Below are 25,629 nucleotides of genomic sequence, written 5' to 3'. Positions count from 1 at the left end.
AAGAAGAGTAATGTAAATTTGCCAATACCCGACTTATAAAGTGATCTCACACATGACGCACTTTGAATACTGAAAGCACTATGTCAGTACTAAGTAATAGTTCCCCCATAACTCCTTCCCCACATTATTTCCTTTTTCTCTCTTTCTGGAAGCCCCCATATCCTCTCCCCTTTCCTTGCTTCCTTTTTACCTCCCCACCCCCACCAGACAACCAACCTTTTATCTCCCTCCCCATCTTATTTATTTGTTATCCCATAATGGGGACCCAAAGCAGCATATGTCATTCTTCTCTCCTCCATTTTATCCTCATAACACCTCTGAAAGGTAAGTTAGACTGGGAGTATTTGACTGGGCCAAGGTCATCCAGTGAGCAGCATAGTTGAGTGGGGATTTGGACCAGGGTCCCTCAGGTCCTAGTCTTTCACTCTAAACCAGGGGTGGGGAACTTTTTCCTGCCAAGGGCCATTTGCACATTTATGACATCATTCAGGGGCCATACCAGGTGTAGATCTCCCGGTGGGGGGGAAGAGGCTAGGGTTGCCAGGTCTCCAGCCACCATCTGGAGGTTGGCAACCCCAGGGAAGGCCACACAGAGAATGCCTGCAGGGTGCGCCCACTCCCCCCTCCCAGGCGGAAGGGCAGCCAAGCAAACAAGGTGCCAGGGGGGCGCAGCCCACAGTCAATCGGCAAGGGAGGAAGGAAAACAGAGAAAGAGGAAAAGGGTGAGAGGGAGAAAGGGAGAAAGAAATGGAGAGAGAGGGAGAAAGAAAGAAAAGGACGGAGGGAGACAAAGAAAAAGACAGAAAAAGAGGGAGACAAAGAAAAAGACAGAAAAAGAGGGAGAAAGAGAGGGAGAGAAAGGAGAAAGAGTGACAGAAAAAGGAAGAAAAGAGAGAAAAGCCTTCCCCCCCCACACACACACTGGCCCCGCGCGACCGGGCCCCACCCTCCCCTGCCCACACACACACCTGGTGGCGCACAGAGCCCCGCGCGACAGGGCCCCAGTCTCAATGCCCTCTCCTCCCCAGAGTCCACAAAAGCCCCCCCCCCCCCAAAGCCCAATCGGCTCCTGTATGCATGCTCTGCCGCCGGGAGCCGCCAGCCTCTTTCCCCCTCCCTCTCGCTGCTCAACAGCCGACAGTCGGCGAGAGGAGGTCCAAAGGGCGCCGCAGCTCCGCTGTAAGCCGTGGCACCAGGAACACCCTCTAGGAGGGCCGCCCTGCGCCCCGCCTCTGCAGCAGGGCCCCGGAGCTCCCGAGGGCCACAAAAAATGTCCTCGGGGGCCGCATACGGCCCCGGGCCTGAGGTTCCCCACCCCTGCTCTAAACACTACACCACACTGGCTTTCATGTGGTGGCTGCTGTTGAACAGTAAAGAGCCAAGGACTTCTCCAACAAAAGCCAAAACTGCCCTGGAACGGTCTGTCTTGTCTGTTCATGGCCCCAATCTCCAGATTTAAATATTTATAGATGGGGCCAGATTGAAAATTTGATATATTGATTAAAACAGATTAGTCTATCGAAAGCAAGCATCAAACCATAGGTACTTAGCAGACCAAAAATGACTGAAAACATTACCATTTGTAAGGGTCAATAAACAAGCTGTTCAATGCATGAGTTCCAGGAGGAGGGCAGCCAGTCAGAAAACAAAAACTTTTATCCCGCAGGAAATTCCACATTTTAAACATTTGTTTACGACCTAAAGTGCAGTGAAAAACCAAGTGATCTAAACTATTCTCCAGGACAAAAAAGGAAAGTCTGAAAAGTCTCCATTACAGAGCCTCTTCAGACATCAAGCAAAAACTCACTGGAATTCATTGTCTCATTTGAGTCATTTTCAGATCTGGAGCATAGTAACAGGAAGCACATAAGCATGGGTGGAGCTCCTTCTTTACTGGATATTTGCATGTTCTAAGAGGCAGCCCAAAGAAGATTCACAAGCAATTTGCACTTTTAATTAATGTGCAAAGGGTGGGTGGGTGTTGTGGCATGTTTGGGAAGAGAAACTTGGCTAATAGAAACCATAAGGCAGAATGGCTTGTAAATTCCTCTTGCTGGATTTGTCTATTAGCTAGGCCAATTCCAATAAAAGGGGGAGACCCTACCAATACAAGGTATATACAATTACAATATATAATTTAAAATAATATAAAAACAGCATAAAAGTATTCCAGCTAATTCCCAAACCACCAGCAAAATAAAAAAAATTCTTTACTTGCCCAGGGAACAACTCATGGACTCCCTGAGGAAGCCTACATGTCATAGCACTGGGGTCACCACAGAAAGAGCCCTGCTCCTGTCAAATGACAATGTTATAACCAAAGTTGCTTTTATTTGTTGTTACTTTTAAAGCTATCCATATGTCACAACTGAATAGCACAGATATGGTGGCAGCAGGGGGGGGTGTTGGCTCAGTGGCAGAGAACATGCTTTGTATATTCCATGTTCAGCCTTAGGCATCTCTAGTTAAAGCATCTCAAGAAGCAGTTATAGGGAAAGGTCTTTCTCTGCCTGAATAACTAGGGAGCTGCCAGCCATAGGGGAAGACAATACTGAGTTAGATGGACCAATAACCTGACAGGGCAGCTTCAGCGGTTCATAGGTATGTGGGGGGCAAGCTAGTGAAGCTTTCTGTGGGGCCAATAACTTTCAAGGACTTGCTTGATTTATAGGGCACATCTTGGTCCTTTAACATATTAGCTATCGTTGCTTAAGTAAAAACAGCACATAGAGATGCTGAATTCATGGATCATTTTACATATTAGGTTTGATCTCCTATGAGCATTCATACATCCCCAGAAGGTACAGCAAAAAGTCGTCTTGAGGTTGGTGCTGGCCATTTCTTGCCAAAATCATCCTGAAAGTTTTCTCAACCTCCATTCAGTAGTACTGTCAACTTTAATTGCATGCACCATAGTTTCTATAGGAAATCTGATTATTGTTCAAAAACTTGGGAGGTGCAAGACAGCACTGGCAATGATATACTGACCTGCTTTTTAAAAAATATTGCATTCTTCAATTATTAGAATTGCACCTTCCATTCATTACGTTTCTAAAAAAATGTTTTGCTTAATACTTTAACATTTATCTGGACAAGTCCTGCAAGACTTTCCTGTATAAAAGGGACCATCCTGAGAAACGAAGTACTCTGATCTTGGAACTCAGCTCTCGTACCTGTTAAGTCACTAAATGAGAAAAACAGGCATAATTTCATCTGACTGGAGGATGAGCCCTGGGAACTTACTCTCAGTGTTCAGCTCCTGGATATGTGAAATAGGATAATAGTTGGTATCTCTAGCTAAAGAAGGAAAATCTATACTCACAAGTCCTTCTGCCACACCCATTCTTCAGTTGCTACAAGCTACAATTCTGCATGCAGGTACTGGAGTACACAACTGCAGTACTCAACAGTGAGGGGAGACGAGACCATGCAGGACCAGATCAATGGTCCATCTAGTCCAACAGTGGCCAGCCAGATGCCTCAGAAGACATAAAAGCAGGGGATGGAGGACAAATGCTCCCTCTGCAGTTGCCTCTCAGTCCAGGTATTTATTTAAGGCCTCTGGCTCCTTATCTTTCCAGACGTCTGCACTTGATGCTCCAAATGTTTGTTGCTTCTCCAAGCCTGGACACCACATTCACTGACTTTGTGCATATGTAGAGTGTATATACACATTTGACCATCCTGTTGTACTAATGATGCATTTCACCACTTGTACTTGAAAGACAGATTAATTTATTTTAAAATAATTATCCCTCCCTCCAACTTTAGAAGTCCTCCAGTTTGCTCAAAGCATTTAAAAAAGAGCCATATCATTAAAACAGGATGAAATCAAGCCCGTAACACAAATTCAATTTTCAGCCAGAAGAACATGAATCATGAAACATTCAGGGCTATTAAAAGCACACTAGACAGGACATTCTTAGCCTGATGTCAAAATTACATCAATAATGACGCCAGGCTCACTTTCCTGGGAAGGGAGTTCCAAAGCAGAGGTGCCAACACAGAAAAGGCCAGTAGCCACCTGCCTAACCTCTGAAGATGGGTGAATACAGGAAGAAGAACCTCAAATCATAACATGAATATATCTAAATTTCAATGTGGCCAAACCTGTGGATACTTAAATCTAGAGACTGGAGCCAAGAACAGACAAGGAATTTTTTTCTACAACCCAGGTTTGCAGAAAAATCAGAAATCCCAAGTTTTTGAACAATAATCAGATTTCCTATAGAAACTATGGTGGTTGCCATTAAAGTTGACAGTACTACTGAATGGAGGTTGAGAAAACTTTCAGGATGATTTTGCCAAGAAATGGCTGACCTCAAGATTACTTTTTGCTGTACCTTCTGGGGATGTATGAATGCTCATAGGAGAACAAACCCCCAAAATAGTAGAAGCAGCAGCTGTACCTTTGAATGCCCTCAGCGGCAGTAGCTAGGCAACCACAACAGCATTGCCAGTTGAAGCCTTGGTTGCTGTCAGAAAAGAGCAAGGGGGCAGGGTAGGGCCTCTTCCAGGGCTGTTTTGGCCTTTGATGGAGGATTCATTGGGGCAAGGCCAGGTGACTTGATACCATGCGAGTTCCATGGCTCATTCAGGCCCAGCTGCTCTCTTCTGTTCAACAGCAGCCACCACATGACAAACAGTGTTACGTAGTGGTAGAGTGTTAGAACAGGACCTGGGGGACCCAGGTCTGAATCCCCACTCTGCTATAGAAGCTTGCTGGGTGACCTTGGACCAGTCGCACGCTCTCAGCCTTACTTACCTGACAGGTTTGTTGTGAAGATAAAATAGAAAAGAATGACATAAGTTGCTTTGGGTTTACATTGTGGAAAATGGTGGGGTATAGATGTAGTAAACATAATAAATATAACAAGATGGGTGGACAGATGGGAAGGAGAGAAGGAAGCAGGGAAAAGTGAGGATATGGGGGCTGCCAGGAGGAGGAAATAGTGTGGGGAGGGGGATACAGGGAAACTGAGATGCCCCTTGCAAGTCCAAGGGATTCCCCAGTATGCAATTGGGCCCCACTATGCAACTCTGCCAAACCTTTTGCAGGGAGAGGCTGCCAGGGGTAGGGAAAGAGGGAACACTGATTGGGGGAGATAAAAGTAGGTTGGCTGGTGGATGGGAAGAAGAGAAGGAAGCAGAAAAAGGGAGAGTCTATGGGGCTTTCAAGGAAGGGAAAGTGGGGCAGGAGAAAAAGAGATGCCCCCCACAAGTCCCTGCAGGCCCCCCACTTGTACTTTTTTAATTCCCAGGCAGATTTCATGTGGAAGACAGCACTCCTCCATATGCCTCATCCCAGGTTATAGGCCTATGTTGTTAACTCTGCATTTTCACCTGTTTTCCATAGTAAAAATCAGAAAAACTGCCTTATCACAAACTACTACTCTTTCTGGGTACTGATTGTGTGTCAGCCAGGGAGGCAGAAAAAAAGCAACAAAGCAAAGAATGGACTATATTTGGGCAGACTGCAATCAAAATATCCAGCTATGGCCCTCTTGTTAACAACTGAAATATGGGTTTCCTATGAAACTCTGTTACTACAGGATGTAAGACTCAGGAGGGGAGAAGGAACCTAATAAAAATAAGGAAACTGGGACAGCTCTGGGAAAGAAGGAACCTTATAAAAATAAGAGAAGTGGGACAAAGTTCTGAAAAATGGCTAGGCTGGGTTTGGGGGGGGAGAAAGGAATTCTCCCTTGACCCTTGTATTTTTTCTATCAGCTCATTCTGTTATCTCTTCCTCCCTGAAATGCAGACCTCTCCTTATCAGATGAAAGCTAAACATTTGTTTTTCACAGAGCTCTTCGGAAAGGACGCTTATGACACTACTGGGGCATGCAAAAAAATAATAATAATAGGAAGAAGCTTCTCTCTGTTAGTAATGCCTCACTGGACAGGAGTCTGGAAAATTTATCTTGAATCAGATTTCTGGCAGGGGCAGACAAACCAGTATGGCTCAATGTCCTGTAGTTATTAAAAAGGCAATTCTTATTCTAAAGGGTTTTTCAAACTCTCCAGTTCCTGGGAAGTCTTTCCCACATGGAGTTTATTTTTCTGAAAAGGGCCTGTGGCTGAGTGGCAGAGTATCTGCTTTGAGTGCAGAAAGGTCCCTGGTTCAGTCCCTAACACCTCCAATTAAAGAATCTCAGGGAACAGGAAATATCTTTCTTTGCCTAAGACCCAAGGCAGCCACTAGCAGAGTACACAGTATTAAGCTAGAAGGCCCAATGATCAGATTTGGTATAAGGCACAGATTTGGTACATCTCTAACTGAACTAGATCACTCTTTAGATGACCTTGGAGCGCACCTTAAAGGACAATTTATTTATGTATTTCCTTCATTTATATGTTGCCTTTCTCTCTACTGAAAGCCCAAATGGCTTACATGGTTCACCTCCCCTTCACTTTATCCTCACAGTGAGGATGTAGTTCAGCTAAAGATGTACCAATTCGGCTAAAGATGTAGCAAACCTGTGCCTTATACCCAAGCTGATCATTGGGCCTTCCAGCTTAATACTATGCACTCTGACAGTAGGTTAGGCTGAGAATGTGTAATTGGCCCAAGGTCACCCAGCAAGCTTTGATGGAAGAGTGGGGATTTAAACCTGGGTGTCCTGGATTCTAGCCAAAACTCTTAACTACACTACACTGACTCCCAATTCACATGGGGCCTGCTGGACCTCAGCATTGTGTACCTCAGAGCACATCCAACACTCCTTTGCAGCTGTGCAATGTGATGCAAGATCAATAATCTTTCAGAGAACCTTTATCTTTGCTGATCTCAATAAGTTATGTCCACATTTTACGGGGTCAAAACATAACAGATGTCTCTTATTTCAGCTGCCAAGGGTCCCAGTGCTCCTCACTTTTAAATTCTGATCTTGCAACCCAAAGACCGACAGATACATTTCACCATCATAAAAGAACGAGTCTTTTTCTGCAGAAGTATTCGGAGTCTATATGCAAGCTTCAGATTGTAAAATAAGAGGGGGGCAAGCCAATAGCATCTTGGTACCAAAGAGAAGTAGATTTGTTCCTGAACAATTTCTCCAGTATACTAAAACACAATTCATTCTTATGCAACGGCTGCCTTGTACAGCTGCCAAGGTCAGGCAGACCTTGCTTTATCTGCTGCAAAAGGCATGGTTGCACAAGTTTTACCTTGAGTGCCTGGTTAAGTATTTTTTATTCTACTCGTCTTCTCCAGTTTGATTCCCCAGCTATCTGTGTAACCCCGTAAGCTGCACTCCATATCTACATGCAGTGTTGTTTATTTGTGCAAATGTTGTGTCCGGATATGATGGCACCAATGTGGGTTTCCCAGAAAAATTACAAATGAAAAATTTTCCAGAAAATTATCCAATGTCCTAAATAGAGTGTTATCTGATGTAGAATGTTTATTTTGACATATTTTGTATGCATGTTTAAAAGGCACTTTATGTTAGTTTGACATCCCAATAGCAAAAAAAAAAAAGGAAAAAAAAAGGCTTGAATTGAAATATTTGATTAGGAAAAACACAAATCAAGTGTGGTTTAAATGTCATATTCAAACATACAAAACTTTACATGATTTTTGTTCTATTGGGACAATTCTTGTAGAGCTTAAAGATGATACCCCCATGTTGTTTAAATTTACAGTGGGTGGAACCCAAAGACACTGAAAACTGATGTCACAATTTTAGCACACCCAAAGAACAGTGCATGATGTACTGTGGACATGGTTGTCTGCTCCCTGATTATACCGCAGAATTTAATTCTCATCCTGGAGGTCACTGGGACACTTTATCACTTGCATTACTAGATAGTTCAATATCAGATTAGGAATTACAATATTGCTCCCTCCATGTGAGAAGAGACCTATAAATAAGAATTTTGGTTCTGTGGGTCAAATCAGAATGAAAGCTAATCAGGTGAATTTATAACTTTCACCAAACAAAACAAAACAAAACATTATTTACAACTTTGAAACTGCCCATGAGCTTGCTTAATATTATATGAGCTTGCTTAACATTGTATTGGCAAAGGCATCCATTCACTGTTATAAAACAATGAATTTTCTCAAGTGGATTTTTTTCTGCAAAATATAAAGCTCTAGAAAATGTTCAAGTTTTAGAAAATGTTATACCCCACAAATCTGTACTCAGCCAGAACATTTTTTCTAAAACTTCTGTTGACTCTGAAGAGGTTATACATCGGGGGAGGGGGGAATAACAGAACAGTTTGCATAAGCCATAAGGGGAACTGATTTGCCATTCTGTGAGGTTGGTACTCCATTTTCTAACAGAGTAATCTTAGCAGCTTCAATCAGACTACAATTGAAGGATTCTTTGAGGAAAGCCACAGCAATTAAACTGGTATCAAATTGATATCACTGTCCTCTGTGTATCTGTACTCGTCAGTTTAGCTAAAATTGTAGCAGCCAATAAGATCCAAAACCAGTGAGCCTGAATTCTTGCCTGCATTTTGGAGGTTTCGCCTTCTGACTGCATGTTCAGGTGGCAGATTTACATAAAAGTACTTTTTGCCAGCTTGGCTCTCTTTTGGATAGAAGTGACATGAAATATGTTATCCACACACTTGTTATATCCAGGCTTGAATTCTGCAGTGCCCATGAAGAATGTTCAGAAACGTCAACCAATATGGTGCAGTAGTTGGACTAGGCATGGGAAGGACATCAGTTCACATCCCCACTCAGCTCTCTATAACTTTGGGTCAATCATTCTCTCTCAGCTTAGCCTACTTTTCAGGGTTATTGTGAGAATAAACCAGAAGGGACAACCATGTGCATTGTCCTAAGCTCCTCGGAGGAAAAAGGAGACTAAAAAATATGGCAGGTAGTCTGCCATTCCAGAAAATGGCTGTTGACTTTTGTTTGGAATGAGCCATTGGGAACATACTTCAAACCTGAGTAAACTGTGCTTGCTTCCCATCAGTTTTCCAAGCACAGTTTAAAGAGCTGGCACATCTTGAATGGCTGGGGAGCATGGAATCTTCAAGACTTCCACACAAACCTGCCCACGTGCCCCTGCTCTTTGAAGGTAGATGGGCAGTTGCCAGAGAAAGTGCCTTCTCTATAGTTGCACTTCAGAAACGGAATATATGAACTTGGTACATGGTCCATCTAGCTCAATACTGTCTACTCTGAGTGCAGTGGCTTTATTTATTACTTCATTTATACCCCAATATTCTTCCATCATGTGATTCAAAGTTATATACGTGGAGTTCACAAGAAGGCTCCCACCCTGACCAATCCCATGCTGCTTAGCTTCAGCAAAACTGCCTTCTAATCATACTCAGGGACCCTGAGATCCTGTATCTGGAGATGCTGGGGATGGGCTAGAGCCTTTATGGGCTACAGCCTCCACAATGGGCTAAAGCCTTTATGGACCATTTTCAGAAATTCCATTCCACCTCCCTCCCCAGCAAATATCGGAAACTGTTTTGAATCTGGGTGACCTCAAACTCAGAAAATTGCAGTCTCCAAAAACTGCGAAACTGGGGTTTGTCATGTCATCCCCTTTACACTGCCTGGACATCCCATTGAGCTATCACAGCTAATCGAGATGGACAGACCTATTTTCCATGAATAAGAGCAAAAGACATCTATTTTGTATGTCATCCTTCCTAAGTGGCTGTGACATGCACAATAGGGATGCTTCCAGGACAGTTTGCCTAGCGACTAGTTGATTCTCTGCTGGACTTCAAAGGAGTTGAAAGATCCTTCCTTTGTGGAAAGGCTTTTAAATGCCTGCTTAGGACACACAGCGTCTGTCTTCTGCTCCTTTGGAAGGCAGCACTTAGCTATCCGTTTTGACTTGCGAATTCACTGTTTTTTTAATAGGATCTTATCTGTGTTTCATTATTTGTTGACATGCAACCTGATTTGAGAACTTGTTACCAGGCTAATCAGGGAATGGAAACACTAGCACATATGCATAAGTATACAAATGAATAAATGCATTGTATTAAACTGTTTTTTAATATGAAATGGAAAAAAACTATTAATACATGGGGGGAGGAAGGAAGTTGGTCACGGCCTTTTGGGGGTAGGAACCAGCTTCACTGCAGTTTGTATTAAGTATACAGAGTACATATAAGGGAAGTGCAATACAAATTTAGACTGACTGATAGAATATGGCCCCATATAAAGCAGATCTACAATATAATCTTATTTATTACAAAAAGTGAAATTGTCTCAGCTGTAGCGTATTCAAAGCATGCTATGTTCATTATCTTCATGTTTTTTGACAACAGACTTGTAAGGTAGTTCACTAATAGCATTCCCATGTTGTAGAGAAGGAGCTGAGGGACATACAGAGAGAGACTTATCAAAGACCACCAAAGAGATTGCAGTGGAGGTGGCATTCAAACTTGGCTCAGAGTCTTGTAGCCACTATTTTAGAAGTTGTACCCAACCAGCACTTGTGAAGGGGAGAAGATGGGACAGACTGCACATACTCCCTTCCAAAAGCTGCAATCACCAGCAACCCCCACCAACCCCCAGCCTGCCGCTCTGCTTGTTCACAGTGCACACAGCAGTAAGCAGATGTCCAGTGTGGATCTATGGATTATGTCCTGTGAGTCATACATGTGATGGTTTATGAAACCTGAGGCTGTTGTTTTTGGCTTCCAGGGTCTGACACATAAATATCAAATGAAGAGTGTAGGAAATTGGAATCTGGACGTTTCTTGAACGTCAGGTGGGTGGGAAGTCATTTTTCCAATTGAGGGGGTGGGAATGGACAGAGAAAAGTCAGCCTCTACTGTAGGGACTGAGAAGCTCAGAAGGATCGGGGTGCATCAGAGACACTGAGGGAAATCCCTGATTCATGTAGCTATCTTTGTTCTACAGAGCTAGCTATCCTCCCATCCACATTTTTGTTCTCTTTTAATCAAACTTGACATACAGATGTCAGCTGCATCTCTGCTAAGTCAACAGGACTGCCACATCCCTCTTACCCTTTGGCTGGATTCCACAGACTACTCCTCAGTCTAGACCTGACCTCGATCTTTTACCCGAGAGCTTAATCCTTTACCTCGAGGGCAGCGAACACATACTGTCTCCAGCTAAGGCTTCTCAGAGCTGGCCCTCTGACTGTCAGATACACTTTTATCGCTCGATGTACAAACACTAATTTAGCAACTCCAAAGAATCTAATTTTGGCAAGTCTTTAAATATATTCAAATTTAGTTAGGGACAGAAAGTGCAAGCTTGCCAAAGACTAACTCTAAAGAGTTTGGAGTTTTCTTGAAAATATAGAAGTGCATTTTGTGGGGGAATTGTCAAGCGCCTCTGTTCTGCATTCTAGACAGCAAGCTGTTATTCTCACTCAGAAGTTGGGTTGCCATCTGATCAGAATAAAATGATCCAGCTTGTTCCTTTTTCTGTTAACAGCAGCTACATTTGCATAAATTAGCCAGTGAGATAAACACAATCTTCTACTCACCTCTGCACTTCACGCTGCTGTTAAAAGCACAAGAGCAACAGCCAGTAAGAACAGTTGGCAGCCCTATTTTGGCAAAACTGAAGAGCTGGTTCACTCAAGTGAGGTAAATGCTTATTTCTTCCAAAAGATCACATGAAGGAAATATGAACAGAGGTATATACAGATATTGGCCCATGGCAAGCGTAGCTTTATTTAAAATAGTTTCAACTCACCTTTCTAGAATTGCTCAAGGTGACTGACTTCATTAACAATATATACATAAAAGATTTCCGTGAACACAGTGGCTGCATAAAGTGCCCTGTGGAAAGGGGAGGATCATCCTCCATTAAGTTAAAACACTTTTTAAAAAAAATCTTTTAACAATGGCAAGACCAGCAGAAATTCGGTTCAATTTCCACCTGCCACACAGCTGCAAGAGGCCAACCCTCTCGGGAATAAGCAGCTGAGGACAGCAAACAATCTCTGCCTACCCACCCTGCAAAGTCATTGTGAAGATGAAGTGATAGGCTGATATACCTGCTCATTTGGAAAGAACGCTAAATAAATGAAAGGGTAGGAGAGGATCAGATTTTTAACTGGCCTCTGCAGCTATGACTTAAATGGCAACTTGGTCTGGAAGAGTTAGCTGCGAGGAGGGCAAGTGTTCAGGGCACGAAGATAAAGAATGTTGCCACCTGATAATTGCTACCTGAGATGTTGTTGTTAAAGGGACAGCTACAGCAGCCGCTTGAAAGTTGGCACCCCTGGATGAATGTCTGCGGCCTCTGTGAGAACACAGGTTTCAGATTTCAATGCTCTACTCTCCTTTTTAAGTACAACCTACATAAGTTAGGATCCTGCATGGAATCAGGGAGAATGGCATCTCCCTCTGTTTCTTAATTGCACTCAACATTTTGAGGGCAACAATCATGCTCAGTTCACATCAGGCTGGTAAGGGAAACTTAAATGTATAAACTAATATTTTTCTGCCTACCTAGTCAGTCCCAAGTTCAGAGAAACCCCAGCTTCCTGAGTGGTCCGATCTGTGATTGGAAACACCATGGTTGAGTGTATTAGAGGAAATAAACTGGGAAACCTAAAAGGAATTGTGGGGGAGTGATAACATTCTTGCTGTGGCTGGACCAGACCAAGGTCCACTTATTCCAGCATTCTTTGCAAGAATCTCAACAACCTGCAGGCACCAGGTGGCTCAGAGATTAGCTACTGATCCTACCAGTGGACCACAGTCTACCTTCTACTGACTCCAGGTCGGGGTCACAGGAGAACAGGGAAGAGGGCCTCTATGCCTTTTTAGATCACAGGATAAGGGGAAGCCTTCAATTTGTGTTAATTCTGGAGTACTGCACTACCAATCTCAGAAAACACAATGCACATCATGTAAGATAACTTTGTAAAACCAATTTGTGTTGGGAAGACCAATCGTGCATCTTCCTCAAGTAGGACTTCCAGTTTGATTTCTAATCCTGTAAAGTGTGAATGCTCTCACCAACAGAGAGGGAAGATTAATTGGCCATAAATATATAACCCTTCAATGTTTTAAGATCTTTGCACATTACAACTCTTCCTATGTCTTTGTTGTGCACTGTGCTTGGGCCTCTAAGCAGCCCAGGGCCATGGGTGGAATCAGACGCTGTACCTAATTTGCTCTGACCAAATAAATGGTTTTGATTTCTTACTCGGCATTTGATCTGTCTTATCATCTAAGGCGAAATGCCAGGCTCTTGTTAATTACAACTACCTTCTTACAGGGAAGAATTCACAAATCACCCTTCTCTTTCTCCTTGGGTGCCGACACTTTGGTGCTCAACCAAATTCTGAGGACACAAAGTAATTAAAACAGACAACCCTGGGGACTAAACTTCACATCGTAAGGATAACTTTGTCAACTAAGCAAATCTGTAATTCGAACCTTTGCAGTTTATGATGCAACTTGACTGCTGCGCTGAATCGATTTATCTTCAATCCATGGGGCACTTAAATAGGTTTTTGTACCTCCCATGACATAATAATGTCTCAGGAATAACTTTTTTAAAAATGCTTTGGAGATTTATTTATCCCTCAAAGGACAGCCCACAAAGCACAAACTCCCTCTGTCAAAAAAGGGGGTAGTTCTAAGAGAACACTTCCTGGCTTGACAAGCCCAAAACATGTATTATTCCACGGTAACAATCATGGATGGAAAGCCATCAGTGAACTTTACAGGTTGCAAGTGGAGGTACGCTCTTGCCCCACAGCCCTCAACTACTCTATAACCGGGTGTTTGGGTGTGCGCATATGCACACCATCACTGCAGCCACTCTCACTTGAGAACAACAAAAGGTGCACATAGCACCACTAGTGAAAAGGCTCTAACGGCAAGGTCATGACAGAAATCAACAGGTGACAATTTTCCCAGCATGGAAATCATTTTACCCGTTGAACGACTGCCCAGTACAAACGACTGGGCAGTAACGACTGCCCAGCTGTTACAGGCATCCAAAGCATAAATTCTCTCCATGTGTGTCTGCCTGCTCCTTCAGAACTGTCCAGCGCACTCTGGACTCTTGTGCAACTTTTAAAGGACTAATAAATCCTAATAGCCTATTTTTGTGTTACATATCCTTCACATATCAATTGTATTGGGAACGAGTCTAGTGTTTTGCAGCAACTGATTCAGTGTACTTTGTTTTGGACTACATTACACTTTTCTTTTTTGCATTTTGTGTGTTATGCCCCTGACACGCCTTTTCATGTCACAAAACTTTATTTTTACAGAATTACTGCTCAAAAATTTCCAAGCATTAAAATTAAAAAATCAGTGTACACAAATAACTCTTGTACCAGACTCACATCCATTTGACACTATTAAGCATCTGGATATAAATGGTTGTGCTCTCGGTTTACCACAATCCCTCCGAGCTGTGTACAAGCAGGGTGTGTTAAAAAAACACAACTGTAATCTCCCTTTTCCAAATTAAAATCAGAGACATTCCTTACAATAATAATCAAGGGACACACAGTACCTGGGTCAGAGTTATGTTCTATAGGAACAGAATCAAGTTAACAGATTCCCGGCATGGAAAAACACTGCTACTTTGACAAACAGCTTGAGAACAGGAAGTAAAAAGAAATTACCCAGTCCCGGCCTCTCGCGTTAGGAACCAGAGTGGGGAAACCGGCATTTCCTGCCATTGCCTGCCTTTGTTCTGACACTACCCAGTGCTGCTCAGCAAAAGCTGCTGGGTTTCCCCACCCCTCCCCAAAACAGTCCAAATCTGCTGGCAGTAAATTCCTTAGGAATTTCACTCCGGCTTTTCTCAAGAGCAGGGAATAAATAATTTGGGGAGAAGCAAGAGAAAGCTTTGGGAGAAGCTCGCAAATAAATCCCCCCCCCCGCAGAACTGCATGACTATTCTCCAGGCGCAAGCCTTGAAGCAAATGCTCTCACAAATGTGCGACATATTCGAATCGGAGGTTCCCGTGCCTTGCTTGTTCTGTTCCATACCTCCTCCCCCATCCATCTTGCAACACAGGTCAGGCTGGCACCCACCTTCCCTTTGCATAACCTTATGGTACGGCCTACATATTTTATACAGGGGGACTCGCATACAACATTTGGGGGGGTGTCTCAGACTCGCCTGCGCACACATGCGTTTGCGCTCTGCCAGGCATGTCGAGAGAGAAAAAGATGTCCGACTCCTACCTCATCCTTCTAAACTCTGCCATCTTCTCACTCCTCAAAAGAGCAGCAGCTTGGAGGTTTGCCTCACCACGTAAGAGACACTCTTTTTAGCTCATGTTGGTAGCATTGCCCAAAGAATCCAACAGTCTCCAAACACTGCCCGTTTTTGGTTGGGGTCAGGGGGGAGGAGGATGGGCTGTTTTCATGCTAAGGAAAGAACAGTAAACAGCACTCGGCAAAAGGCAGCCGAGTCAGAGAAGGTGCCGCCAAAACCTCCAACTCTTTCTTCTTTAAAAAAAAAAGGGGGGGGGGAATGAGAGAGAGAGAGAGAGAGAGAGAGAGAGAGAGAGACTGCCCTCCCTTAGGAAGGCTGCCAACCAGCCGTCGATCATGAGGCTGTTTTCAGAGCTGAACAGAGATCTTATTGACACAGCTTACAGCCTTCTGCAAGACATTTGACAACAGATCAGATTACACATGCACACTCACATTCGGCCTCATTTTAGGCACCGGGGACCCTTTGGACACACAGTGGCTAGCCACCACAGGCAGCTACACTGCAGCAGTAATGGAGGGACACAGTTATGCCAAAAAAACTTTGTGGGCTGTTCCCTCTCTGAGTGACTCACCGCGAGTAACCAAGACTGCTTACTGCAAGGAAACCTACCAGGCTTTGCAACCGAATAAGGTGCTAGTCAACATGAGCAACGCCGACTGTACCAAGGGAGCAGAGTACAACACTTCCCGTTTAACTGAAACAATATAGCACCTACGTTCTCACTGCTGCTGCAAAATACGTACTGACAGCCGAGGTTTATCTGCCAAATCATTGTACTGTCAGGTCATGGTCACAAACGCAGTCTGTCTCGCTGCAAAACTGATTCTAAAAAATTCTGCCAAGCAAGATATCTTTTTAAAAAATCCAGAAAACATGTGACTCTGAGCGGGTAGTGTGAGAGGGTTGACCCATCCGGGGGGTTTCATTCAACTATCTTGGATTTTTAAACTTATGATGGCTGCTTATAAGATGGGCTGAACTGGGGAACTTCACTATGGACTATGGGGGCTGTGGCGTGTTTAGTGATGAAAGTGATTTCCATTTGTAATCACCTCGGTATCTCTGTGTTATATTTCTGTTTGTAGGTTTTTCTTTTGTCAAAGACAATGAACTATCTCGCAACGTTTTACGATGGTTTTGACAGTATTAATGGGGGACATTGGTCCTTTCGTTGCCTGTTTTGCCCTTTTTGAGAGTTGGTTTTGAAACCTAGAAGGGAGTTTATGGGGGTCCTTATTATCAACTTAGTTTTTTCTTATGTATTTTATGATGTTTTGATGTGACCATTTTAAGTTAAATAAATAAATTGGGGGGGGGGTCCAGAAAACAGTCACACCTTGGGGATGACATTATATAGAATACCAGTACCTAACACAAACCCACAAACATATTGGAGATTCCTGCCCCCTCACCTCCCACCCCAGGGAAGAGCAGGCAACTTATCTGACACCATATACAGCAAGCTAAAGGACTGCACCTACTTTGCATACTTTTTGTTCACGTGGGCAGAACCAATTTGCATATCGCTTTTACAGTGCAAAATAAATTTGGCAAGAAGACGCCTCACTGGAGACACTTAATTCTCCAGAATTTCTGTTCTGAAGCTGTCGCTGTCAGTTGTGTAGGGGTCAGAAGTCAGCACTTACACATATCTTAGACTTATATTTATACAGCTAAAACACTACAAAATTTAGGATTGTGCCCATTTGCACAAGCATAACAGGCACTACAAACTGGCTACAGGAATGCTCTTTAATAATGATGTTTTTTTTTTAAAAAAAAAAGCCTCCCTACAAGCAGTATATCTGCAAATCAGGAAGACTAGGTCCAGTCTAGTCTTCGCCTTCACATTGTAGTTTTCAATGCAGGGGGAGCTTTTTAATGGAAGATCACTCGTGCGGCTCCCACCTGCACTCCCAAGGACACTGCTCAAGCACAGGATGCCCACCTCCATGAGAATTAGGCTGGAGGATGCTTCCAGACAGACGGTCCATTAATTTTCAATTAAAAAATGAAGCTCCAAATAGATGCAATGGTGGCAGAGCCATGTGCCAGAATCAGATGGCAACCTATCAAGGAGGGTGGGGAACAATTTAAAGTTTGCTTGAATGGGTTCTGAAATCTTCTCCTTTATCCAACCATGCTTCCTTCTCCCATCCAGCTTTTTCTCCCAGTAGGGATCACAGACCAGAAGTAATACCCCTTCCCATCACCAGGGGTGAAAAAACCCTGGCGAGAAGTGTTTTATTTGGTATGGGGAAAGGGGATGGGTGCAGCAAACTGCTCTTCCCACCCCTTCCCATTTACAGTAACTCACAATCAAGTCCTACTTGGTCTTCAGCTCAGGTTGTCCAACTATTGGCTTGGGTATGTTTTTAATACAACTAAGATTCCCAGTTCTATGTGACCTTTTGGTCACATTATGAGAAGAGAAGAGTCACTGGGAAAGACAGTCATGCTAGGAAGAGTTGAGGGCAGCAAGAAAAAAAGACCCAATAAAGGAAGCCACGGCCCTCAATTTGCAAGATCTGAGCAAGGTTGTCAAAAATAGGACATTTTGGAGGACATTGATTCATAGGGTCGTCATGAGTCGGAAGCGACTTGACACACAGAACTTCTATGTCCCCAAACTGTTGTACAGGGGAGGACACTGCAGCAGCGGCAGATGGTAATGTCTCAGACTTGCAAGATTAGACAAGTTCAGAGCCTATCAGCAGCCATGATAGCTAAAACAGAGCCTCCACATACAGAGGCAGTGTACCTTTAAATATCAGATGCATTGTCATAACACTTACATATCACACCCATCCCTTAATGCCCTCTAAAGCTCCATGTATATGGACAGAGACATAACAACCTTCACATCCTGCTTGTGCATATTTCAGAAGCTGCTGTCTGTCAAGAGAGGATGCTGGGCTGGGCTGGAGGAGTCTTTGGTCTCACCTGACCGGCCTTCTCTTCCAAGTAAGAAAGCCTGCATCTGACAAAATGTGTGTGTGTATGGGGGGGGGGGAGTTGCTAACCTAGGCTATCTTTGAGGCCAGACGGCTGACTGTGAGACCCTCCTCAAGGGCCCTCCCCATCCCAGTATTAGCGTGCACTGCTGCTGCCTGCTTGGATGTAACGCAGCCGCGGGCGTCTGCTAGTCCTGCTGCCAGAGCCCGAACTGAAACCGCAGAGCAATGACAACTGAAGGAGAGGAGGGAGAGCTAAATGTTGTCTGCCTCAGCCCTCATCAGCAATGTCCGTTGCCAGACGAATTCTGTCCTCAGGAAGCCTCACTGCAAGCTGCTTAGTGCTACAGTCAGGAGAAAAAAAAAACAAATGAGATCTTGAGACCCGTTTGAAGGCTAAAAGCCATACTGCTGAGAAGGGAGATTTGCTTCCACTTCACGTGTGGATGGCAAGTTCACACAAAGGCTAACAATTTTTATTTAACTTTATTCCCTCAGTGATGTCTATATAACATTTTTCCCCTCTCAAGCTCAGACTTCCTCTGATCTTTCCTTCCGCCCTTCCCTGCAATGCATTCTGGTGGTAGAAAGAGCCGTCAAGTTGCATTCAGTGATGATTGGCCATTGCCTAACTCTACGTAGTGACCCTGGTATTCCTTGGTGGTCTCCCATCCAAGTACTAACCAGGACCAACCCTGCTTTGCATCTGAGATCTGATGAGATCAGGTTAGCCTGGGCTATCCAGGTTATGGTACAATGCATTCCAACTACCCCAAAATCACTTGGTTCAGATCTTCTTCAGCTTGCAACACAAAGCTGTTCCCACAGGCCACAGCCAGAGAGAGACGTCTCACAACCACAACATGAGGATTAAAAAACACACACACCAGCACTTTATAATTCAGGTACATTCCCTGCTAGCTTTTGAGAAACAAAGACATCAACTTCAGGAAAGTTAACTCATTTTTGCCCATAAAAATTGTCTTGGGAGACAGAAGTTATACAAGTGCAAAAAGTTTCACAACCTCCTCCCTTTTCCTTGCTCACTGCCACTTCTTTCCACACAGTGCAGCTTCAACACAAACAGCAGAGTCCCCCCCAACCCGCCGCCATGCAATCACAATCAGGGATCAGAAAGGATGATACCATACAGTGATGCTGCAAAGCAAAAGAACAAGGCCAGTGTTTGCTGCCCATGTTCCAAACACCATAACCCCATTTTACAGCCCACAGGGGCAAACATTTTTCATGTAACACCCCTCCCAAATTGACCCAGCTTTAAACTCCAGTAAAGTACTCCCTATCTCTTTTTTCAAACTGCCACTGTGGGGGAGGCAGATGCCCCATTTTTGAAGCTAGTATCCCATAATTCCTCCCACCAAGGAACGGAGTGTGGCCAGAGTCGTCAGTGTAAAGGCAAAAGCCAATTTTTTTCTATCCCCCAGGATGAGGAAAAATGGTTACTATCAACTAAAGAGACACCTGCACCATCCTGTTACCAGCATCTCCCCTAGAATTAATCAGTGACTCATATTTTTACGAAATTGCCTCATACTGAGTCAGAGCTTTGGTTCATCTAGCCCAATACTGTCTACTCTCACTGGCAGTAACTTTCCAGGTTTTCTCACACCAAAGAGCCTTTCCAACCGCCTACTAACTGAGATCCTTTAACTGGCGGTGCCAGGGATTAAACCTGGCACCAACTGCTTGCAAAGCATCTGCTCTACCTCTCTCTGTATCACTGTAACATTTTGCAGTAATGTAACAACAAGCAACCTCGGGTCAAGTGTGCAAACCCTGCACCCATAGCACAAATTCCAGCACTGAACTGAGAATGAAACATATTTGCTGACATTGAAGCGTCTGCTCCCCCCCGCACACACACACACACTACCCTCTTTGTGTGGGCACAAGGGTAATTAAAATACCTTTAAAAACATCTATATTGACTAGGCTTCTGAATGCCATCTAGATACTTCAGAAAGCTTCCTGCTGCAGTCCTTGACCATGTATAATCTCTGTTTTCTGACCTCTGTTGTGGCATTTGGCTCAGGCACAAAGAGAGAATTGGGAGAGGAGGCCGATTTAACCAATGAAAGAAAAGGGTAGCCTCAAAACAGCGCAATGGGCAGTATGGACCATTGCCTGGGGCATTATAAGTCAAAAGGAGCTAGGCCAACTTTGGAAAACAGGAAAACATTTTTTTTTGGGGGGGGACACAGTTACTGTCCCACCCAGAACCTTAAAGCAACAGCTTGAAGGCAAGGGACTTTCCACTCCCCTCATGATTTCCTCAAATGCAGTCCCTTCACCTGGCTTCCTCCACTGCAGAGCATGGCAAAGTGTCTTTGACTAGAGAAACCTATAAGGGGAAAATAATTACATACAAGTAGTAAGATGGGGCACAGTTTTCACCTTCAGAGGCTGGGCAGATTCAGCCTGTTCTGAGGGTAATTCCTTAGGGTAACAGGAGCTGACATGTTTTGCTTTCCCTCGTGGCAGCCATCTTGTATTGTCCCCTACAACCGGTTTTGGTTCACAGACATGTTGGCAGAAGGTCAAGAGCCAACTCTTTTGGTGGAAAGGTACTCCCCAAAGTGATTTTCCTCCTAGCAACATGGCAGCACTTGCTTGAAACAAAGAAAGCAACAACACTTATTTAAAAACGGGCAAACTTATGATGAGGGGTACAAGGCTACTTCATCAAATTAGTATTTGGGGAGGGGTGTGTGGAATCACCTCATGGTCAGCTCTTCCAGCTCAGAAATAGCCACTGAAAACAGCCCTATGTTCCCTGCCATTTTCCTTGACAACAGGATAAAAAGGTGGGGAGGAAGCAACCCCTAAACCCATTGAGAGGAAGCGCCACTGGTGGGCTAGGAATGGACCAGTAATACAATACAAAGGACCCCTAAATCTCTAAATGGTCTCAGATCCTTGAAAGACTGTCTCCTTCATCAGTATCTGATCTTAGCCCCCCCCCCCCGCCCCAGTATCTCCAGATAACTAGGATAGACTCTCTAACAAAAGGCTTTCGACACCCCGCAGATTTGTCAGTCGTTGAGGTACCACAGGCCTTTTTGTACCACTACGTCTCAGAAATGTGTCATAACTGCACAGGGTGCGTTAAATGCCTACCCCTAGCAAAAATGTGGTGGGTGGTGAGTCCTGGACCCAGGAGCCTCTCCTTTGTAGTGCCTTTCCCTAGGCAAGAACGATGCCTGAGGGCTCATTCCCAGCTTTCAAAAGGGGAGCTCAAGATAATTTGTTTTGGTCAGACTTCTGACAGTCAGTTGCTGCTGTTGATTTTACTGGACGAAGCCAATTCCTCTTCTGACTTGCTGTTGTGGCTCTTATTTTGATCAAGGTGCTATTGTCATACAAATTGCTATCGTGATGCTTTTTTAACATCTGTGAGCTATTTTGCAAACTGAACTAGGGCAGAGGGGCAAAAAGGTAATAGATCAACAGATGTAAAAAAAAATGAAAAAAGAGTGAAAAAATCCTTTGGGAAAAACAATTGAATCTAAATGGCTGAAATAGGAAATTTCTCCTCAACAAATACCGTGGATGGCCAAAAAACCAAACCAGTGGGTTATAGATCAAATCAAGCCTGAACTGACCCTAGAAGCTAAAATGACTAAACTGAGGCTATCATATTTTAGTCACACTAGGAAAAGTTGAGGGCAGCAGGAAAAGAGGAAGACCCAACAAGAGATGGATTGACTCAATAAAGGAAGCCACAGCCCTCAGTTTGCAAGATCTGACAAGGCTGTCAAAGGACATTTTGGAGGACATTGATTCATAGGGTCACCATGAGTCGGAAGCAACTTGATGGCACTTACACACACACACCCCAACAAAAACCACACAAACATTCTGACCCTCACTTATTTCATCTTTTTTTGCAAAGGATAAAAACTACAGCTCCAACATCCAGTCAAACTACAGGTTTCTAAAATCCTGGAAGAGACTACCGATTTTGCTAATTTATCACCCGTAGGCCATTATTCAGGCCACTCCGATTTTAGCTTGCATGTTTTAAGTGTCTCTGACACTCTTACTGTTACCCGGTGTACTTCATGGCCTTTGGGGATGTTAGAGAATTTTCTCCGCATCTGTGTACCTGCGACAGCTACATGTATCTGACAGAAAATGGGCTCTGGCTCCAAGAAAGCCCAGAGATTAATTTGCCCCAGCGCTCTCCAGGAGTCAGACCTAGCATGCGTTTTCAATGGCAGGGTTCATCCACAGCCACACACAACATAAGAGTAGGGGACAAAGCCACCTAGAGCAGAATATTCTACTTTCCCATAAACTGGTATCATTTCCCTCTGGAAGTCAAGAGCCGCTTATGCCACAATTAGGAGAGCCAGTGTGGTATAGTGGTTCAAAGTGCCAGACTAGTAATGGAGAGACCCAGGTTCGAATCCCCACTCATGCCATGGAAGCTCGCTGTCTGACCCTGGGCTAGTCACACTCTCTCCGCCTAAAATGGAGGACAGGAGAATGATGTAAGCCGTTCTGGGTCCTCATTGGGGAGAAAGATGGATTATAAATTAACTATACTATTAATGAACTATACAAACAAACAAACAAATGTTCACCACCAAGAGGAGCCGGGTTTTTTTTTTTTTTTTTGCTTTTGCCACGACACCTGGGAATTTCTGACTCGTTTCAAACCAAAAATTGCAGTTTTTTTTAAAGAAAAATAAACAAAATGTGTCCTCCCCCCCAAGAACTAGTTTTAGAATGCAAAGAGAAATCTGTGCGGTGCCCCCTCTTGTTGCAGGGTTTTCCGCTTCCTCCTGTTGGCTGGCGGTTTTGGACAACAGAAGACCCGTGCCACAATGATTCAGCACCCAGGAGGTGCCCAGGCGACCAGAAGGCACAGGCTGCCTGGGGAGAGATGTCATCTTGGGCCGGCAAATTCCCCTCCCTCTCTCCAAGGACTGCAGCGCCAGGCACAGGGCCTCTCCGAAGCTCGCCTCTTCAACCGGCACTCTGGGGGACGCTTTGGGCAAGGCGGGGGCATCCTGGCTTGGAGAGGGAGGGACAGTCTGGCAGATCCCGCGAACTGGCGCACGTGGAGTGGGGAGGGGAGGCGGGCGTGGGCAGAAGAGCCACGCCGGAGAGCCCACGCCGTCAACTTCTACGCGCTCCTGTCCTTTGTTTCCAGGCAGACTACAGTGCGGTGGCAAGACCGGGCAAATGCGCATGCTTTTTTTTTTCCTTCCTGAAGGCTCTTATAACACACGCACGCCCCACTCTCTCTCCCCCCCCCCCGCTACTCTTCGTGCACTCCAAGCGAAACGCCACTTTTTAGTGAAATCCACCCCAAATCCGCAAAGCACGAAATACAAAAGATACTTCAGTTTTATCATACCTTGGCGTTCACCTCCCCCCACCTTCAGATCTTACACTGTAAATTTTCGTTTGCCCGGAGATTTATGTTCTAATTCAATTTAGAAGGAAAGATGGACCCGAATATTGTGATTCCAACTTTAACCCCCACCGCCCCAAAAAAGAACCTACTGCAGAGGTTTTTGACTGCCTATCCTAACTGGGGGGGGGGCCTTGAAAAAAAATCGCCTATGCAAAATATGAGCGAAAAAGCCCTCTCTGAAACGTGCCTTTCCACGTTAAATACTCTTGACAGGCACGTTTCTTTTCCTAATCAGGAACTTTGCCAGTTATTTTTTTTGCACCGCAAGAATCCACCCTAATAGTCTTGGGCAGCACAGAGAACAATGTAAACGTCAGTCGAGCCAACCAGATCGCTGCCCAGCGGCTGTCCTAACCTTGCGTACATGGCACCGAGCCGGGGAAAGGAGTGGGGGGGGGGGGAGAGAGAGAGACGGCGTGAAAATATTTGAAGCACAAGTTTTGTTTTTTGCAACTATTCTAAAAAAAAAACACACACACACACACACACGCCATTTCTGAGCCCTCCACCAACCACCACCTCCTCCATTGTCTCGCTGGTTTGGGTTGCAAAACCTCCAGGGCGCGCGCAGATTAGCGCCGCGAAACGCTCCCGCCTGTACAGGAGGCGCCTCCGCAGCGAGCGGCCGCGCCTGCCAGGCCGACCACCCACCCACCCACCCTCCCGAGCCGAGCCCGCCCGGGGGGCTCGGGCAGCGAGGGGCTTCGGGGGAGCCGCAAGCCCGCGGAGACCCGGACGAGAGCGCGGCGGCGAGGCGGGAGGCGCCCGGGGAGCCGAGTGCCCAGCGCCCAGCCGTCCTCCTCCCCCGGCGGCAGACAGGCAGACAGACAGACACCTTCTAGGCTGGGGGAGGCAAGCAGGCCGGCGCCCCCTCCTCCCCCCCCAGACAGGGTGGGGGTCTTCTTACCTTCTGCTTCCCCGCTGCTAGCAACGCGCGGCCGCGAGGCAGGGCAGCGGCTCCAGGCGGCAGCGGGCCATAGGCGCGTCCAAGGGCAGAAGCGCAACGGCGGCGGCCGAATGCTGTCGGGGGCAGGGCTGGGCCGGCTTCTCCCCCCCCCCCCTAGCATGGGTGCCTCATGCAAGCCGCCATTTTAAAAAGGGGGAGAAAAAAAAAGGGAGGGGAGCGGGCTGGGTGTCTGCAAGCTCCGGAGGCGCAGAAGCGAATCAGAGCCCGGCCTGCGCGCTCCAGGACGCCCAGGCGGCCGGGAGGAGGGACCAGGCGCGGCCGGGGTCGAGGGGGGGGGGGTTGGGTTGGGTTGGGCCGAGAGAGAGAGGAGCGTCCGACCTGCTCCCGGAGGGAGGCGCTCCTGCCCTGCGTCTCCCAGGGGTCGCGGGCAGGGCTGCAGCGAGCGCCGCGGAGGGTCCCGGTGCGCGCTCAGGTTGCTGCTGCTGCTGCTGCTGCTGCTGGGAGATGCCGTCGGGGCCCCTGAACCGCGCAGCCCAAGCCGTCCTCGGCTGCGGCTCGGCGTCCAGCGCGCGCCAGGGGCGAGGGGCAAGGAAGAGGGCGGCGGGAGGGGCGCCCCGGTTCCGCCGGGGAGGGGGGCCACGACCCCCTGCCCGCCAGGAGGCCCCGCGCCCACGTGGAGGCCGGGGAGGCCCGCGCCGTTGCACCCCGGGCGCGAGGCCGGCCGGAACCCACCAGCCACCCCCGCCCAGGCAATGCACGAAGGGCACGGGGGGCGCATCTATAAATGCCAAACCTACTTTGCTTGAATGCTAGGGGGAGGCACCCAAAGGCCTCTGGTCCTTGTGAAGAGAGCCCCCTCATCAGGCCCAGAAGTTGCACATGTGTTTGTTTTCCAACTTTTGTGTCTCACCCCAACTCACCCGTGCTTGGTTCTGGAGACAGCCTATAGGTCAAAGAAGTCATAAAGATACAGTTGCCATTGCAACTGATCTCCGGCCGATAGAGATCAGTTCCCCTGGAGGAAATGGCCGCTTTGGCAATTGGACTCTATGGCGTTCAAGTCCCTCCCCAAACCCCGCCCTCCTCAGGCTCCCCCCCAAAAATTCCCGTCAGTGGCAAAGAGGGATCTGGCAACCCTAGTAACAAG

The 25,629-nt window shown here is 45.9% G+C and overlaps 1 protein-coding gene across 1 annotated transcript in view; it reads right to left on the bottom strand.

Moving 5' to 3' along the window:
- MBNL3 (muscleblind like splicing regulator 3) overlaps positions 1–24,583 on the bottom strand; it is a 98,527-nt gene extending 73,944 nt beyond the window's left edge. Inside the window, exon 1 of the mRNA XM_056859377.1 lies at positions 24,483–24,583. The gene's annotated coding sequence lies outside the window, so the exon portion shown is untranslated. The remainder of the gene's footprint in view (positions 1–24,482) is intronic.
- Between the last annotated feature and the right edge of the window lie 1,046 nt (positions 24,584–25,629).

Source organism: Euleptes europaea, chromosome 13, assembly GCF_029931775.1.
Source record: "Euleptes europaea isolate rEulEur1 chromosome 13, rEulEur1.hap1, whole genome shotgun sequence".
Taxonomy (NCBI): Eukaryota; Metazoa; Chordata; class Lepidosauria; order Squamata; family Sphaerodactylidae; genus Euleptes; species Euleptes europaea.
Note: the sequence above shows the minus strand (reverse complement) of the source record. Positions and strands in the feature narration are given on the sequence as shown.